Consider the following 20742-nt stretch of genomic DNA (forward strand, 5'->3'; position numbering starts at 1 on the left):
AAGGTAATCAATATTCGGACTTCTACAGCATAGCCTAGTTTTCTTTATATAACCTCATATAATTGGAATTATACTGTGCTCTTTCATGTTGTTTTTCATTCAATATTATATTTCTGAAATTTATCCATAGCATTGCATTCCATCGAATTCCACTGCGCAAATTCCATTGTATGGCACAAATCCTATTGCTAGGTAATTGGATAGTCTCAGTTTGAACCTGGTAAATATAAGAGATATGGCAAACAAGAAAACCCAGAAAATGGAAAATATGATATCAAAGCTGAAAACAAACCTTCAGATTGAGGAAAGACTGCCAAGCAATAGCAGGACAGATGAAGGTAGAGCCAGAATTCATTACAAGAACGTGTGGCTTAAGTACTGCAAGAATAAAAGAATCCAGAAAAATAAGAAAGCAGGTTATGTTCAAAGCAATGAGAACACATTGGCATCGTACTTTCCTTCTGATATACTACAGATAGAGCACAATAAAGCAATGATTTCAAAATGAAAAAGTTTCTTTAGCTCAGAGTCTGTATCTATCCACATCACTGATAAATCTGTAGTTAAGCAAGATTAGATACATGCAAAGCATTAGAACATTTATCCCATATATCTCTTTTCTTGATAACTTACTTAAGGATTTTGCTCTTTAAAAAATAGTAGGGGCCCATGCCGTGGCCTAATAGGTTAATCCATGAATGCACAGGCAATCCATGTGGGTGCTGACTTGAGTTCGGGCTGCTTCACTTCTGATCCAGCTCCTTGTTTTATGGCTTGAGAACAGCAGTGGAAGATGGCCCAAATATTTGGGTCCCTGCTATCCATGTGGGAGACCTGGAAGAGGCTCCTGGCTCCTGCTTCAGATTGGCCCAGCCCCAGTCATTGCAACCATTTGGGGAGTGAACTAGCAGAAGGAAGATCTTTCTCTCTCTCTCTCTCTCTCTCTCTCTCTCTCTCTCTCTAACTCTGCCTTTCAAATAAATAAATAAACCTTTTAAGAAATTTAAAAAGCAGTTGACACTGGATCTAACCAAGTACAGCAATAAATGGGGTCCCAGTTGTATACCTGTTCAGCATGCAAAACTCCAGGGTAGTAAAAAGCAATAGGAGCTACTCAGAATTCAACCATAAAGACACATAAAGACATTTCCCACATTGCAAAATAAATTCAATGGCTTTTTTCTTCTTTTTTTTTTTTTTGACAGGCAGAGTAGACAGTGAGAGAGAGACAGAGAGAAAGGTCTTCCTTTTTCCGTTGGCTCACCCCCCAATGGCCGCTGTGGCCGGTGCACCTTGCTGATTCGAAGCCAGAAGCCAGATGCTTTCCCTGGTCTCTCATGTGGGTGCAGGGCCCAAGCACTTGGGCCATCCTCCACTGCACTCCCGGGCCATAGCAGAGAGCTGGCCTGGAAGAGGAACAACCGGGACAGAATCCGGTGCCCGGACGGGGACTAGAAATCATTGTGCTGGCACCACAGGCAGAGGATTAGCCTACTGAGCCACAGCACCAGCCTCAATGGCTTTTAATTAGGGGAATGAATGACATTCCAAGTGATATATATCTGAATATATATATGTATACATATTCTGAATTTTTTCAACCCTTACAATCAATCTTTAGAAAAACTGATGAATATTTAATGGTTACAAATCAGATTGCAATTATAAACCACTCTGTCCATTCTATCCATTTATAGACAAATGCTCAAAGGACAGGTATGGGTGCTGAACAGTGAGGGAAAGGTAGAGGGAAAAGCAGAAGAGACAAGATTTTCATTTTTCAAATTGTGACAATAAAAGGCATTGATTGAATCTTAAATAGAAGTTGAAATACACAATTTGTGAGGAAATATTATCATGCTGCTACTCAGCATTATAAAGATAACATAGTTATATGTTTCTAAAACTGATCTAATCCTTCCAGCAAAGCTCCTGTTAAATCCATTGCTTTCAGTTAAAGCTGTTTCTTTCTGATAACTCAATTTATTCCTCAAAAATGCTTTGCTTTAAGATTTTATGCACTCCATGCACATTCCTCCCTTCCAACCCCCACTTGAAATGGAGCCTCCTTAGAGAGGGTTATGTGAGCTCCTGTCCCCATTCCCTGGGTCATCTGGGTTCCTGGGGGTTGTTTCTCATTTCCCTGAGTATCCCCACTGCCTTTCCTTGCTAAGGTTTGCTTTGAAGAATTGTTGATTGTTTTCTTTGCTCTGTCAGATCAAATGAACTTCCCTTTTTGACTGAAACCTGCTTTGGTTCTACCTGGGCTATGCATGCTTCCTGCTCTCTGGAAAGTCTCTTCTTGGCCACCTGACCTGTGCTCAGTCCACAATCCACACATCTCAGGATTCCCCTTCCAGCCTCAACGGAAGGCCAGCTCATTTTCATCTCAACTATTTTCCTATCTCTACAAGACATACAGGAAATTATGAATGGATTATGTCACTCAGGAGTCTAATTACACCCTTTCTCTCGTGGTGGCACCATGCCTCCCTCCATGCTTTGCTGTGCTTGTGCCGGAGTACATTTCTGCAGATCCCCACTGTCTGTGTCTTTCCCTCAATCTTAGAATACTCCTGCCTCAGGCTGGCGCTGTGGCTCAACAGGCTAATCCTCCGCCTAGCGGCGCTGGCACACTGAGTTCTAGTCCCGGTCGGGACACCGAATTCTGTCCCAGTTGCCCCTCTTCCAGGCCAGCTCTCTGCTGTGGCCAGGGAGTGCAGTGGAGGATGGCCCAAGTGCTTGGGCCCTGCACCCCATGGGAGACCAGGAGAAGCACCTGGCTCCTGGCTTCGGATCAGCACGATGCGCCGGCCGCAGCAGCCATTGGAGGGTAAACCAATGGCAAAGGAAGACCCTTCTCTCTGTCTCTCTCTCTCTCACTGTCTACTCTGACTGTCAAAAATAAAAAAAAAAATTTAAAAAAACAAAAAAAGAATACACCTGCCTCCAACCCCAGGGGTAGGAAGTGGGGCGGGGGTCGGGGAAGTATGTGAACAGGTGTTTCCACCATTTCTCTTTCTCTCTTCGCTTTCCCACAATCCACTGGCTGTAAAGGGCTTTCATTCGGTTTTCCTATAGTAAATCTTGCTTGAGTACTTATTTTCCCACATATTAAACTCTACACTATATTCCTTTTAATGTTGAAGATTATTTCCCTAGACCTCAGTTTACAGGGGTATGTTTTTCCTCTGTTGATTCATCCTAGGGAGAGCTTGATCCAGGCCAGATGTTGGCAGTAAACAGGACAGAGGACTCTTGGAACCATTCACTGACCACCTGGTTGCTATTAGAACCCTGTTCTCAGACTGAGGCTTCCATTAGGGGCTGGTGGATAAAATTATACTTCCCCAGTTTGGGGAGCCTAGGGAGCCTCAAGAAGCCTGGGCCTTTGAAGGGGAGCTGGGTCTCCATAGGCACACTCCTCTCTTTATTGACGCTGTACCTCAATTTCTCAGTCTGTTTTCCAATGTTTCTGCTGTCCAACTCTCTCCGCCAAGAAAGGGATATGATCAACATGTCTTCCTTTCCAGTTATAATACCATCCAGGTCAAAGACAATCTGTATCAGCCTGTGCTTTCCATAGTGAGGCTATGGCCTTATCAAATAGCTTGTTGTTAATGCAGTAGCAAAACCGTATATCTGTGCTTAGGCCCATGGTCTCCCCTTAGCCTTCCAATTTAAGAGATTTACTTCTCTTCAACCAAAGAGAAATAAATCACATTTCCAATAGAATGTTTGGAAATGTTTATAAAGATTTAATGACTAAATTTATGGGCTTTTCTTCCATATTTTGTGAAATCAGTATTTACTCCCTTTTTAAAATGTGTTTAAGTAATCTATAGGTGAAACATTAGATTTCCTGGAAAGTTTAGGACCATATTCTGAACGATCAAGTATAATTAAGAGCTCACATATAATGGATGCATGACATATTTGATCTTGATTCACAAATTGTATGATTTATCTAATAATTGTAGCCCTATTTTTGCCAGTTTTTCTTTGCTTATCTCTGAATCATGGGGAACAGGGGCAAAAGGGGTGGGGGAAGGAGGGACTAAGAGCTGTCCAGCTGCACTCTCCTTGCTTCCCTATATCTTGGATTCTAGCTGGTTCTGACTCAAGGTGCTGGTGGGACATTAGGAGGTGAAAGAAGCAGTAGACTAACGGCATAATTATTTGCTGACTCCCACTCCCTCCTGATGGGCACATTATGACTACATCTTTATTTTAAGAGTTAATGACAGAATACTGTTTTTTTATTTTTTTATATTTTAGGATTTTTTATTTTAATTAGTTTTTAACAGATTTAAAATAGTTCATAGATACAATTCTAATAGTATAATGACATTCTTTCCATCCCTCCCTTCCCCCTTCTTCTTTCTCTGCCTTTCTTTCTAAGATAACATATTTTAAATTTACATTACGGTATAAAGGTTAGTACTTCATAAAATAAGAAATTTAACAAGTGAAAAGCAGGAAGACTCTAGTTTAGTGGAAACATAGGCAAGGGTTACAAACAATGATTTAATGAAAAAATGAGATTTCACTCATATAGAATATATTTTAAAGTAATTACAGATGTTTAAAACTATAGTAGTATAACATTCTTAACCACTGGTTTGACAAGGTATAAAACAAAGTTTTACAAAACTATATTTGCACCGATACTAATACACAGAGATATTTCTTTGTTTCTTTTTCTTTTTAAAAAAATGTTACTCAAACACATAAGAAAGAACATGTGGTATTTGTCTTTGGGTGTCCTACTTACCTCATTCAACGTGGTGTCCTCCAGTTGCATCCATTTTGATACAAATGGTAGAATTTCATTCTTTTTTATAGATGAATAATATCCCATTTTCCTTATAATAATACCTCATTTTCCTTATCCATTCATCTGATGCTGAACACCTTGGTTGATTCCATATGATGGATATTGTGAACAGTGTTGCTATAAACATTCTGGTGCAGGTAACTCTTTGATACAATGTGTTCAGGTCATTGGGGTATATACCCAGTAGTGAGATTGCTGGATCATACGGCAAGTCTATTTCCGGTTTTTTAAGAAATCTACACACTGTTTGTCACAGTGGCTACATTAATTTACATCCCCATCGACGGTACAAGTGTTCCCTTTTCTCTGCATCCTTGCCAACATCTGTCACTGTCTTTTGGATTTTAGCAATTCCAACAGAGGTGAGTTGATTGTGGTTTTGTGGTTTTGATTTGCATTTCTCTGATGGCTAACTGATGTTAAGCATTTTTTCATATATTTGTTAGTAATTTGTATTTCTTCCTTGGGAACTGTCTCTTGTGGTCCTTTGCCCATTTCTTAACTAATTGATTTTTTGTTATTGAATTTTTAAAGTTGCTCATATATTCTGGATATTAATCTTTTGTCAGATAGATAGCTCGCCAATATTTTTTCCCCATTCTGTTGGGTATCTCTTCCGTCTAAGGATCATTTCTTTTGCTGTGCAGAAGCTTCTGAGTTTGATATAATCCCGTTTGTTTAGTTTTGTTTTTGTTGCCTGTACTTTGGGGATCTTGTCCAAGAAGCTGTCCCCTCACCAATGTCTTGGAGTGTCTCTCCTATTTTTTCTTCCAGAAACTTCATCATCTCAGATTTTAAATGTAACACGATTTACATCTTTACATAGCTGATTCTGTGGTCTGGGCTTTGGTAAAATAACCTCTACTTTTTGTCCTTTCAGCCTGGGATTGGTGACTTCTTGAGATTTGGGCAATTCAGGTGTGTTTCAACAATGCTATTTTTTTAAAAGATTTATTTATTTATTTGAAAGTCAGAGTTACACAGAGAGAGGAGAGGCAGAGAGGGAGGGGGAGAGAGGGAGAGAGAGAGAAAGAGAGAGAGAGAGAGGTCTTCCATCTGCTGATTCACTCCCAAATTGACCACAATGGTGGGAGCTGCACCGATCTGAAGCCAGGAACCAGGAGCTTTCTAAGGGTCTTCCCCCTCAGTTGCAGGGGTCCAAGGATTTGAGCCATCTTCTACTGCTTTCCCAGGCCATAACAGAGAGTTGGATTAGAAATGGAGCAGATGCTAATACCACTTTAGCTGCTATGCCACAGTGCTAGCCCCAACAATGTTTTTCTTAATTAATGTATCACCTCTGTAAACAATTATCTATATTAAACTTATTCCATTTTGAATTCTTGGAATTTTCCTATTTATACCTTGACTGATAGATACCCAAATCATTATATTAACACACATATATATGTGCGTATATATATATATATATATATATATTTAGATATCTCAGATTTGTTTCAACTGTAAGTTGGTAGACTTAAGTGCAGTGTTCTCAGTGGGCCTTTAACACCATTGATGGTTCTGAATTTAAAATGAAAATGTATGCATATTTTAACCACCTTTCTCAAATTCCTCCTCAAAGCAAAAAAAAACATAAAATAAAATTGGTTCTTCCCATGAACAAGTTCAGAATTTTAAAGAGCTATGTAACAGAAGTAGAAGGCCAAAGAATACTCTTCCCACTTTTGCATTATATAAAGTAATTTTTATAAATAGTACAGTTTTCCTCCATTTCCCTGAGCAACTAAGCACCCAGACTTGATTTACTTACAGAATCCCAACACATTGATTATTTGTTAATTAACAAACACTTAGATGCTATTTTAAAATAATTTAAAACATTAAATGATATGGCATTACAAATTTTATAAGCAACAACATATTTTATGTGATATAATCTGCATATACCCCATATTTATATAAAAATGAAATACTCTTTTAATTCAGAAAGTATCCAATTTTATTTCCATGTTAAGCAAGGGTGTTGACGCCCCTCTTTTGCAGCTGAATAATAATTAACTATATACCCTGGAGCATTACATTTTACAAAAATCATGTGCTCTGGTTAAACAGGAATAGCAATTCATAGTCAATAAAACCCAGTAAGAAATTTCCCTTACAGTCACTTAAAAATTGAACCAAAGCCAAAAGGGCTTGTGTTGTAAGTATAGAATGGCCCATTTACATGGTTTCTGCTAATGCAGTAAGGTTTTCACGGAGCCAAAGACTTCAGAGTTTTTGCCAACAGACTTGGACATTTCCTGTAATTATGACATCTGGGTATTTTGCTAGAATAACGCATGTTAAAAGGCTTAAAAAAGTTTATGGGTAAATTGATATGATAATTGCTATAGTTTTGTTACATTTTATCATTTTATTGCAGTTATGAGTTCAGCTGCTAATGATTTTAGTTATTTTCTTTGCACAAGACTTGGAAAATTTTTCCATGACAGGTTCCATGCTCCTACTTACACATCATGTTCCCCTAGAAAAATCATCTAACTTGTGCAGTGGTGACTCCTTTCTAGCTGGAGAACAAATTAACATCTTGACACTGAGCAAAATTATGTACCTCCTTTGCATGATCCACATTTTTATTCATACAGGATAGAGTTTATACAGATAATTAACTAAAAGAGATATTGTTGTTTGATCAGTGTCCTACTGCATTAACTCAATACTCTATTCTGTGATATCATCCTTTGTTATTTCTCTGGTAATCCGTCTGAGAATTTTGTAAATCCATCAACATTAAATTAGCCCAATTTTATTCCCACACTGAGGATAGAATGGATTTTTTTTATATTGTTAAGCAGATGATTATGAAGTTTTTCTAAAAAAAAATATTTATTGATTGATTTGAAAGTAGGAAGCTGGATTAGAAGTGGAACAGCAGGGACTCACCCATATGAGATGCAGGCATCACAAGCAGTATCTTAACCCACTATGCCACACTTTGCCACAACACCAGCCCCATGAAACATTTAATTGAAAAGTCACAAAGAAGTAGCTAAAAGCAACAAATGAAGCATGGTAATCATGGTTTCTGCAAAGCAGGCATGAGAGTGGTAAGTGTGAGTGGGAAGGTAAGAGGTCAGTATTAAGTGTGAACGGTGAATGGTACCTTTGAGCTCTGCTATGGTCCGAATGTTTGTGTCCGGTGAATGGTACCTTTGAGCTCTGCTATGGTCCGAATGTTTGTGTCCCTCTGAAATTCCTATGTTGAAATCTAATCCACAGTAGGTTGCTGTGAAGATAGCCTTTGGGAGGTGACTACTCCTGAGGGTGGAACATTCGTGAATGGGACTAAGGTCTGAGGAATGCTTTTTCCCCTTCCGCTAAGCGAGGATACATAGAAGACAACATCTTTGAGGAACAGGCGCTCACCAGACATCAAACCTTCCGGAACTTTCCTATTGGACTTCTCAGTCTGCAGTTCTGTGAGCAATGCGTTTCTGTTGTTTACAAGTACCCAGTCTCAAATAGTTTGACATAACAGCCCCAGTGGGTCCAGACAGGCTCCAAAGCCATTTTTTTCCTTGCCACGTTCTGCTGCCGAAGTTCAGACTGCAGTCTAAAACAGTTCTACTTTGCCAGCTGGATCTATATTTGGCTCTACCAATGGGAAGCCCCAGAGGAAACTGGGAGCCTGGAGAAGGGAGAAGGGACTGATGCCATTTGCTTCCTCTTGTTTTTGTGACTATCATCCTCACAACATTCCTTCCACCCCAAAAAGGGCAGTTCATCCCCACTGAAAACACTGAGTCCACGTTTCACTTTCCCAACATCTCAGAGCCTGATTCCTCATTCACTGGACGGTACTTCCTGTTCCAAGGGCTGGTTACCAGCCCTCACTGAGCCCTCCTTAAAGTTTCTAAGTTTTAAGATTCCAATCTCTTCCTTAAAGATGAGAGCTGTTCTTGTAGTTGCTACCTCCATGAGAGCTTACACTATTCTTTTTTTAAACTTTACTGAGCTAACAACTTCGGGCTTCAATAATGATTTTCATATTAGATTCTCTATTCAAATATGTCAGTTTTTTCTGTTTCCTAACTGGCTGTGGCTCTTATGCTTTCCAATGATGAAACCAAGCTGATGTTCTTTAGAAATGCAAAACTCACTTTACAAAGATGGAAAGCTAAAAAGAAGGACCCAGGATGGTGGAAATGGAAAAGCACAGAAGATAATAGTTGCCATTAAACAAACAAACCACACCTTGAGCAATGCTGTTTTTGAAATTTGCTTTGTAATCAGGGAGAGAGACAATTCATGTTCAAGAATTAGAAAGAGCGTGACCTTGAAGGGCACTAGCAGGACAGAAAGGTGGTATCTAGTGTACCAGAACTCAAGCAGCTCCCATCTCATCTCTGCTGTAATGTTTGATTTTCATAAAGAAGTTCATACCATAAGAATAAAGACTTCATGAAATATCTACTATTAATAATAGAGCACAGTAAAACTAATATTTGTCACATTTTTCTTTACTAAGTTTATTTCTCTAATTCAGCTGAAATTATTTTTATGGAGGTGAATAAGACTGACTTTTCCATTAGTATAGTAATATTTCTGGAGATTTTAGGAAGGGATAAAGCACATGAAGTCAGTCAATACCAAACCAGCTATCATGAGACACAAATAACAGGTGTGTCTGATTCAGAAGCTAAAGGAGAGACTTAATGAAACTGGTCCATTTGTTTTTTCCAGTAAGACATGTGTAGACTAAAAATTCTAATGAATGCTATGGTTAGAAGTGTTCCAAAGAAAGGGTATGTAGGACATTTAATCCCCAGTGTAATAACAGGAGGAGGTAGGGCCAAGGAGAGGTGTTTAGGTAGTGAGGACTCTGCCTTAAAGAATGGATTAATGCCAAGTATGAGAGGAACTTGAGGCTCTCAGTTTGCTGTTTTGACCTTTCTTGCCCTTCTGCCTTCCATCATAAGTTAATGCAGCAAGAAGGCCCTTGCCGGATCCCAGGCTGTTGGTTTTGAACCTCCCAACCTCCAACTGTGACTCAAGAAATGTCTGCTTGCTACACATTACCCAGACTCAAGCATTCTGTTTGAACGAAGGCAGGAGAGAGGACAGGGTGGGAAGAATCCCTATGTTCCTAAATTTGTATATATGAAATGCATGAAGCTTGTACACCTTAAACAAAATTAAAAAATAAAAAAAGAGATTAAAAAAACTAAAAGAAAATTTAACTGTTTATATAATTATGGAATGGAAAAGGATTTTTGAGACAAAATAATGTCAGAACATTAACAAAAAATGCAATAGATTTAACAGTATTAAAATGTGAAATATCGGTATTTGATCAAGATGATCAAAAATAGAAAACTAAGAATCATGTAAACTTTAGTATACTTCATAAATAAGAAATAATAAATCAACATGAGTTGATGAGTGTACCAATATAAATATATGAAAATGCAGTTAATACATTATTCATAAAAATCCAAAAACCGCTGGCCTGTAAACATATCTAATAAAATAAAACTTCTTTAATAAAATAAATGCATTAAATGAGATAATATATCAAACTAGCAAAGGGTTTAAGGGAGCAGGCACCTTTACACCCTGTGATGAAGTGGTGGGAGCAGAAATTGCTTAAATCTTTTTGTTAAAAAAAAAAATAAAAAAAAAAAAATCTTTTTGTTAAACAACTTAGCAAGATCTGTATCTTTTAAAAACTTTTTGTTTTTGAAGGTTTTTATTTAATGAATACAAATTTCATATGTACAGCTTTTAGGAATATAGTGTTTCTTCCCCCCATTCCCAACCTCCCACTTTCACTCCCATCCCACCTCCTACTCCCTCTCCGAATCCATTAAGATTGGGAAAAAAATAGGAATCATTAAGATTCCTTTTTAATTCACTTTATATACAGAAGACCAACTCTAAACTAAGTAGAGATTTCCACTATTAAAAAAGTACTCATATAGTTAACTTAGTATTCTTTTTCCATAAATTAATCCAAAAGAAATAATGAGATAAGTGAGCAAAAGTCTATATACTTTCTAAAATAAATGTCTCTGCATTATTTACAGTTCTAAAATAACTTAAATGCCTGCATTAGAGAATTAACTAATTGTATACTTATAATATGATATTATGAAAAAAACAGAATAATATGATATTTATTGACATAGGAAAAATATTTTATCTGAACAAAGGCAAATCACAGGGGTGTATTTGTTTTATGATGCTAGACTTTTTTACTTTGTCAATATGTACTTTCTATTGAAAGCAAATATATCAAAATTATCATTTTGGTGGTAAGAATCTTTGGTGAATATGGTGGATGTTGAGCCTTTTTATTTTTCTCAAAATTTTTTAAAATTAGATATGGATTTCTTTTTCAAGTATGGTTATTTATTTTTTAATAAGAAAGATACACATTTTGGTTTTCTCTTTAAAAAGAATGCAAGCATATCATACTGGCAGAAATTACATGAGCATGAAATGATCTTTTTGATGCACATTAAGAGACTTGACCATATATAATGGTTTGTGGGCACATAAACTAAAATAGTTTCTCATTCTGTAACACTGGACGTTCGAAGTTCACCATGAAGGTCTGGACTAAAGACACATCTGGTTCATTCAGAAATATTATTTGACTTAAATTTTGTAATTCCAAGGGACTTTGTAAATTGTCATCTGTTGTTTGGTATGCTAGCAAGGACCAGACCTGGGATTCTAACAGAAATGAGTTTCAGTCTGTGCTTCTAACTAGTATTCTTTTCAAATTACTTAAACGAGTAATCCGTTTTTTCTGTTTTTCATCTTTAAAATAGTTACAATAAACCAGAGAACTGTTAATGGGGAAATAACAATATAAAACATCTGGTGTACTTTCGGAAATACAGAAAAAAAGAGATTCAGGGTAGCGATTAATCTTAACAATAACTTGTGAAGTCTGTTTATAGGTTGTGGTTCAGTATTAGTGAATGATGCATGACCTCGGAAGCACAGGAAACAAAAGCAAAATACACAAATAGTTTTATATTTCACTGAAATTGCATAGCAAAGGAAAAAAATCAACAAGGTTAAGAGACAATCTACGGAGTGAGAGTAAGCGTTTGCAAGCTATACATATGACAAGAGGCTATTATCCAGAATATGCAAGAAATTCAAACAACTTTATAGCCAAAAATAAGTAATGCAACTTTAAAATGAACAAAAGTCTTAATAGATATTTCTCAAATGAAGACATACAAACAGCCAAAAATTATGTGAAGAAATGCTCAACATTACTAGTCATCAGGCAAACACAAATGAAAACCATAATATCACCTCACCACTCCAATTAGAAAGCCTACTATCAAAAAGGCAAGATAAGAATTGCTGAAAAATACATGGAAAAAAGGGTACCCGTGCACACTATTAATAGGAATGTAAATTAATACAGCCATTGTGGAAAAGAGTGTACAGAATCCTCAAAAGTGTAAAAATAAGACAACATATGACCCAACCATCCCAAAACTGGGCTTGTATCCCAAGGAAAGGAGGTTAGTGTGACAAAGAGATATGTGGACTCACATGTTTTATCATAGCATTATTCACAATAGCCAAGTTATGCAAACAACCTATGCCCATGAATAGATAAATAAAATACTGTTTATGTATGTAATAGAATCTGCCCAGGCATAAAAAGGAATGGAATTCTATAATTTGTGATAATGTGGATAAATCTGGAAGACATTACATTAAGTGAAATAAGCCAGAAATGAAAAAGATAAATACTATATGATCTCACTCATATATAATTTTAAAACGTTGTTCTCATAGAAATAAAGAATAGAGGGGCTGGTGCTGTGGCCTAGCATGTTAAGCTGCCACCTGCAATGCTGGCACCCCATGTTGACGTTGGTTCAAGTCCCAGCAACTCCCCTTCTGATCCAGCTCCCTGCCTATGTGTCTGGGAAAGCAAAAGAAGATTGTCCAAGTGCTCTGGCTCCTGCACCCATATGGGAGACCTGGATGGAGTTCCTGGCTCCTGGCTTCAGCCTGGCCCAGCCTCAACCTTTGTGGCCATTTGGGGAGTGAACAGCATATGGAAGATCTTTCTCCCTCTCACTCTGTGACTCTGCATTTCAAATTAATAAATAAACAAATAAAATCTTTGAAAAATAAAAAGGAAGGAGGAACAGAACAGTGGTTACTAGAGAGTGAATGGAGGGTGGAGGGGAGGATGGTAAGAGCTTGTTCAACAGATACAAAGTTACAGCTAGATAGGAGGAATCAGTCCTGGTGTTCTGTTACACAGATAAGTGGATCATATTTAACAATCAAGTATTGTATATTTCAAAACAGCTGGAAGAGAGGATTTGGAATCTATTTATTACAACTAAATGAGAAGTGTGTCAGCCAATGAATATATTAGTTACCTGAATTTGATCATTACACAATGTATGCATGTATCCAAATAGCACATGCACTCTCTAAATATGAATCAGTATTGTGTGTCAACTTTAAAAATTTAAATTTTAATGTTTAAGAAATGTCTATGCTTTATGGTTAAGTAACTTGGTCTTTAAGCGATTAACTCAATTGTTATTGCTGGAGTTGTAGAAGCCCATTGAGTAAAATCTTCATGTTCTGTGGGCGAGAGAGGTAGCTGGCTATGATCATCTTATTCCATATTTGCATGCGCTGAACACACGCACTGGCAGAAGCTAGGGGTAGAGAGGCACGAAGATCTGTCTGTGAACACTGCAAGTTGCACAGGATTGGAGGAAAATGCTCTTCTCAAGGCCAGTACCCTTGCTAAACGCCAAAAGGCTGAATTGTGCATGACCCTTCATCATCTACTTGCTCTGCAAGGGCGTGCTCACTGGCAATGGCCAGTCTTCTGCAGGGCACAGTAAAGGAAGGGCCATTCTCTGCCAACTGTCACATTTAGGGCAGAAAAATTGGCAAAATAGTCAAAACTGGGACAAGTGGAGACAAGAACAATGAAACCCGACATTTCACTGTTGAATAATTAAGAGTTCACAGAGAATTTCTGATTCCAAATCTCACAACCTTTACCTAATTGTACTTTCTTGAGTTGAAACAAATAAAATGTTTAAGATTACCCAACACAAGTTTGTATCACAACTAATTTAAAGGTGAGGTAGTAATCAAAAGGATGACCCTAAAATACATAGCAAGGTCTTTTATAGAAATAAATAAATCTTGAATGAAGCACTTAGTTTCCTAAGATAGCAACATATTTTTGAAAGAATTACATGAGTACTTTGAGGATGACATAAAATCAACTGAGAGTTTGGTGTGAAGCCCTAATTTTTGGCCCATGTGTATGTAAATGTAGAGAGAGACCTCACAGACATGCTCCCCAAATGGCAATCCACTGCTAAAAGGAGAAGATTATTTGGGACTGACTTTTTTCTTTCCCCTTGCCTTCTCAAATCTATTCAAATATAGTACTGACTTATCATGTCCTGCAGTTTTTTCAATTATATTGCAGATTACAGTATTTTTTCTTTACTGTTGATCATTCTTTGTTGTTTTATTGCAGAATTAAGGAGTGTATATGATTAATTATATAAGTAATAAATATTTCACAAAATTAAATAATATACTCATAAGATTTTATTATGTAACATTATGGGAGTGTCTACAGATTACCATACCACATTTTCGAAATCCTCTCTCAAAATGAAACTCTGATTCTGAACTCTTGGTTTCTGTTTCTGATTAAAATCACTTAGAAAATATAAGGAAATAGAATGCATTGCTTGGAGAAAAAAATTCCCCTTCTCTATTTAAAGTTTTGTACATAATATTAATCACTCCTAAAGTATGTGGCTGTTTGGAGAGTGAAAATTTTCCTATGTCATTTTCTTTATAAAAAATTTTAAATGCATTCGAACTAAAGCCTCAAACATTTTTGAATCTGCAAACTGAATAAAAAATTTTTCAAGATATTATCTCTAATCTCAGCAGCCTGCGTTAAAGGGAAAAAAATGATAAATATTTAAGTCCAAAGTAATGGTGAATTTTAAATGTGTAAGTTGTGGTCAATAACACAAGGAAAATATTTTTTCCTACAACATTTTCTTAACATATTAAAGAGAGTCCAGCACAGATGTATACAGTTTGTCACAAGAATTTAAAATATTAAAACATTATTTATTGAGTATAAAAAAATCAATCTTCTATGATGTCACATTGTTGAAACAGAGTCACCAGGGTGACATACACACATATACACATACTGATGAATGGAAAGCCTTATCAAGTTAATTTCATGTTATTTCACCATATATTCCTCCTCATCTTCTGGGATTATATATTATGGTATGTTAGTAAGGTACATATTAGAAAATGGCTACTCCTTTGAACAGTCATCAAGAGCCATATTAAATTTAATAGATAGGAGTTGAAAGGTTTAGCACTGAAAATGCCACTTTTTAAACTGTAAAGGAAGCACAAGTTAGTGGATTGTATCTGAGGTGATTTCAGTCCAATAGAGAAATTAATGCAAAGAAACTAACAATTTTTAAAAAGTCACAGGATATATTTATGTGCAAAGTTTGCTTTTGTTTGATAATGGAGACGACATTAATTAGAGAATGTCAATATAATAACTATAAACAGAAATACTGAAATTCCTTTTCATCCTTCAGTGAAACATACATGTTCAAGAACAAATGTGTCCTTAAATGTGAATGTTACTAATTACAAATTCAGATTTTGTATTTTCTTTTCAGTTAACCCTACTTATTTATGGAGAGATATTGAAGCTAAAATATGAAACTAAATCTCAATGTATTGATAATTTCAATTTCACACTCACTCTTACAAAATCAAATTGAAATTTGTATTTGGTAGAGGCACATCTTTTCTTCCACTCCTTTAACCATCACACAGTATAAGTTTACAATATTATACTGTATGTACATGTAGCTACATATTGTCATAAAAATTTTACCTGGTCTATCAAGAAAAATTGTTCAAATTTTGTCTCTAATCCTCAATATTTTCTTTATATGACAATAATTAGCAGTCTTTTACATGTGAAGAAAAATACAGCACTTAAATACTATAAACTTGAAAATTCTGCAAAGGAATTGTTTTATGCTACATAGGGTACATTCCTACCCCCAATACATAGAAAATGAGCAATTTGCTTTTGCATTTTCCAAAATTGCTTTAAAATCAATTCTCTCTCCACAGTGTGAGAAATGCTAAACTCAGACTTTGAGCTTTTCTGTGAATTCTTTGGTTTAAGTTCCTCATCAAGGGCCATAGAGAACACATCTTTCCAGAATAGTCTCAATGTGACAGCTCTAGTGTTAGGGAGGTTGGATGAACTGAGGTTTTATGGGCTGAAAAGAGTGACTCTGCTTATTTCAATAGCGGACACAAGAAGGAGCCAAGTTCTATTACAAGAAGAGATCAAGCTTGTCCACAAACGTTCCATTCTAGCTCATCAGTTCTTGAATATCAAATAATTGGCCTTAGAACACTCTTTGTCGTCTTTATTTATGAAAGTCGTAACAGAAGAGCTTCATCACAAATGGTCTTCAAGGAGTACTGTGGAGCTAGTGTTTCCGCCCTCTCGGCAGTAGAATTGCTGCCTTATTAGGGAAGGTCCTTTCTGTTTATCTCCCTACTTAAAACAAGTATTTTAATTCTAACTGAACCTACACTTTCATTAAGGATTATAGGCAATTTATGATCCATGGTTATAAACAAGGTAGCCATAAAGAATACAAGATACAACTCTGATATCAGGATTTAGCCTCTCCCCTCTTTTTTTCCCAGAGAGATTATGGGAACAGTGTTCCTTCTCATTTCTCATGTGGCTGCAAACATCTTTCAGTTGCTCTAACACATGAACAATAGCCTGCTCATCTTTCTAGAGTAATAATATCTTTACCTCACAACATAACTATAATTTATTTATTGGTTTGTTAATTAGAGAGACGCAGAGAAGGAAAGCTACTATCCACCAGTTCACTCCCAAATGCCTGCAATAGTTAAAGCTAGGCCAAATTTGGAAGCTGGAAACACAATCCAGGTCTCAGACATATGTGGGTTGCAGGGACTCAAGCACTTGAGCCACTATCTGCTGCTTTCCAGGATGCACATTAGCAGGCAACTGGAATCAGGGGCTGAAACCAAGCATCAAACCCAGGTAAATGGATATATGATTTTGGCGGGGATCTTAAACAGTGTCTTAACTGCCAGGTCAAATGTCCACTCCTATAAAACTTTTAGTGATTTTTTTTTTTCCCAATGAACTGCATTACACCCTAATATTACTGATTTTTTCTTATTCAAACATGATTTTTATTCCTTGAATGGAGTAGGATATTCCCTGCATTCTTTAATATCTGTCTCTTCACTTTGCCCTTCAATGCATTTGTTTCCTGCAAATCCTCATTCAGGGAATTCCTCTGGTTACCATTTTATTCCATATACCAGAAATCATATCAAATCATGACTAGCCTTTAAAATATAGTTTCTTTATCATTTTCTCCAATGAGTCTTCAATCCCTCTCACCTGTTTAAAGCTGACCTGAATTTGAATCCCAGCTCTGTGTTAGCTGTGTGACTTTGTTTTTTTTTTTTGTTTTTTTTTTATTAAACTTTTATTTAATGAATATAAATTTCCAAAGTACAGCTTATGGGTTACAATGGCTTCCCCCTCCCAAAACTTTCCTCCCACCCACAACCCTCCCACCTCCCGCTCCCTCTCCCCTTCCTATCACATCATGATTCATTTTCAATTCTCTTTGTATACAAAAGATCAGTTTATTATATATTAGGTAACGATTTCAACAGTTTGCCCCCACATAGCAGCACAAAGTGAAAAGAAAAGAAAAAAAAATACTGTTGGAGTACTAGTTATAGCATTAAATAAGGGTGTACAGCACATTAAAGACAGAGATCCTACATAATATATTTTTTTAAATTAATTAATTTTCTATGCCATTTCCAATTTAACACCAGGTTGTTTTTTTCATTTCCAATTATCTTTATATACAGAAGATCGATTCAGTATATAATTAGTAAAGATCTCATCAGTTTGTACCCACGCAGAAACACAAAGTGTAAAAATACTGTTTCAGTACTAGTTACAGCATCACTGCACATTAGACAACACATTAAGGACAGATCCCACATGGGATGTAAGTACACAGTGACTCCTGTTGCTGACTTAACAATTTGACACTCCTGTTCATGGCGTCAGTAATCTCCCTAGGCTCTAGTCATGAGTTGCCAGGGCTATGGAAGCCTTTAGAGTTCGCTGACTTTGATCTTATTCCGATAGGGTCACAGTCAAAGTGGAAGTTCTCTCCTCCCTTCAGAGAAAGGTACCTCCTTCTTTGATGGCCCTGTTCTTTCCACTGGGATCTCACTAACAGAGATCTTTCATTTAGGTCTTCTTCTTTTTTTTCTTTTCCATGGTATCTTGGCTTTCCATGCCTACAATACTCTCATGGGCTCTTCAGCCAGATCCGAATGCCTTAAGGGCTGATTCTGAGGCCGGAGTGTTGTTTAGGACATCTGCCATTCTATGAGTCTGCTGTGTCTCCCGCTTCCCATGTTGGATCTTTCCTTTTTTGATTCTATCAGTTAGTGTTAGCAGACACTTGTCTTGTTTGTGTGATCCCTTTGAGCTGTGTGACTTTGAGCACATTGCTTAACCTCTCTATGACTCAGTATCCTAGTGAAGAATAGTACAATGCATTTAAAGATTAAGTGAGATCATGGAAGCAAACTGTCTTATTTAGTACTATAAAATGGACATAATTGCCATGTTTTCATAAGAGACCAATATCTGATCAATGTTATTACTAACACTATCCATTCTAATAAACATGTCCAACAATTAAATTGGCAAGTATTAAGTAATTGTAACAAAATTTTGGTTGTGTAATAAATTTTAGCCAATTACTGATACACATGTAAAATTGAAATGGGAATTTGGATAGAATGAATAGATACATTCTTAATAATGTGTGGTATGATGGCATTTGTTTTATTTATTCAAATAGGATTCTACCATTTTTGCCTAATAATATACAACAGCAAAACATTCAAACTGGTGTGAACACACAGTGATATCAACAATGGGATTTTCCAGCTTCAGAAGGGCAGGAAAATGATGCTTCATCTTCCTGTTCATGAATCACAAGCAGAGAGGAATGTTTCATGTTTCTGCAATGAAATACAACATATCAACATTTCTTCTCTCCTAGAAAAATTCTGCCAAATATGTTTGCTATTCCAAAATGTTATGGATATCTTCCCAGAATTGATTTCAGAAAAAAAAAAAAGAATTGAGCATATTCTCAGGTTTTAGGGGATCATTTTCTCCAGTTTGTCATGACCAGATTTTAAAGATACTGTTATAAAAGTCTACAGGGGAAAAAATTCTTCTCTGAGAAATCTCTGTTCAAAATTACCTCATCTAAAAGAAATCCCAGTGCCATATGTTTTCTTGGCCTTGACTTCATTCAGTAAGGTTTCCTCCTTGCACTTTTTCTGAGAAACAAAATTAAGAGCAGTGTGGGTGCCAGCCATCAAATGCCTGTGGTCTGTGTCAATTTTTAATCAGATCTTGTAAGTAACATTTAACACACTCTTGTTTTAAAGCCTGAAAATTGTTAGGAGAGCAACATGACTAGAACTTTTAAATGCTAGAGATTTTTAATCCCTGCCATTCTTTCTGTAAAAATACTTGCCTATTTTTTTCTTACAGAAATTCAAAGGTCCCTTCATGTACAAAATCCAAGCTTGTTTATTTATTTTTTAACTTAATATTTAATTTATGTTTAGGTAACATATTTTTAATTTATTTTATAGTCAAAGGTTTAATAGCTCTACTAAATAAGGAATTCAATATATAAAACATAAAAAGACCACAGGCCAGCAGGAAAATAGATGAGGGCTATAAACAATAATCAAATGAAAAGGTGTTCAATTTCACTATTATAAAATACATTTTAAAGTAGTCATAAAATCATTAAAATTATAGTAGTACATCATTCCTATTATTTTGTTTGACAAGAATTTAGTACAAATTTGACAAAGCATGATATTAGCAGCAAAACTGATACACAGGAGCATTTCTTTATTTTTTTAAATTTTAGCTCCAATATGCAAGTTTGTTTATTATATATATATATATATATATATATATATATATGGAACGACACTGTGGCATAATTGGTAAAGGTACAGCCTGCATCCCATGTGAGTACCAGTTCGAGTTCCAGCTGCTCCACTTCTGATCCAGCACTCTGCTGTGGCCTGGGAAAGCAGTGGAAGATGGCCCAACTACTTGGACCCCTGCACTCACGTGGGAGATCCAGCAGAGGCTCCTGGCTCCTGACTTTAGATCAACGCAGCTCCAGCTGTTGTGGCCATCTGGGAAGTAAACCAGAAGATGGAAGACCTCTCTCTGCCTGTGCCTCTCTGTAACTCTCCTTACAAATAAATAAATAAAGCTGTAAACAAATAAAATACACTCTAATTAACACACAATTATTTTTAGGTGTTTAAATTTTACTGAAAAGTGATCCCTGTTAAATATAAGAGTGGGAATAAGATAGGGAGGAGATGTACAGTTCAGCACATGCTCACTCAGACTTACCCTTTATGGTAGAGCTAGAAACATGCCAGGGGATTCCAATTCAATCCCATCAAGGTTGCATGTACCAATGCCATCTCACTAGTTCATAATTGATCATAATGATAGGATTAAGAGTCAAAGGGATCACATAAACAAGACTAGTGTCTGCTAATACTAACGGATAGAATTAAAAAGGAGAGAACGATCCAGAATGGGAAGAGGGAGACACAGCAGACTCATAGAATGGCAGATGTCCTAAACAGCACTCCGGCCTCAGAATCAACCCTTAAGGCACATTTGGATCTGG

General features: G+C 36.5%; 1 long non-coding RNA gene across 1 annotated transcript; it reads right to left on the reverse strand.

Annotated features, from left to right (window-relative positions):
* Nucleotides 1-18109: 18109 nt before the first annotated feature.
* On the reverse strand, nt 18110-20224 carry LOC133765990 (uncharacterized). Its single transcript, XR_009866631.1, has 3 exons — nt 20163-20224; nt 19267-19345; nt 18110-19018 (listed from the first exon to the last, which is right to left on the reverse strand). It is a non-coding gene; the product is annotated as an uncharacterized LOC133765990 (long non-coding RNA).
* Nucleotides 20225-20742: the final 518 nt, after the last annotated feature.

The sequence above is a fragment of the Lepus europaeus genome, chromosome 8 (genome assembly GCF_033115175.1).
Source record: "Lepus europaeus isolate LE1 chromosome 8, mLepTim1.pri, whole genome shotgun sequence".
Classification (NCBI taxonomy): domain Eukaryota; kingdom Metazoa; phylum Chordata; class Mammalia; order Lagomorpha; family Leporidae; genus Lepus; species Lepus europaeus.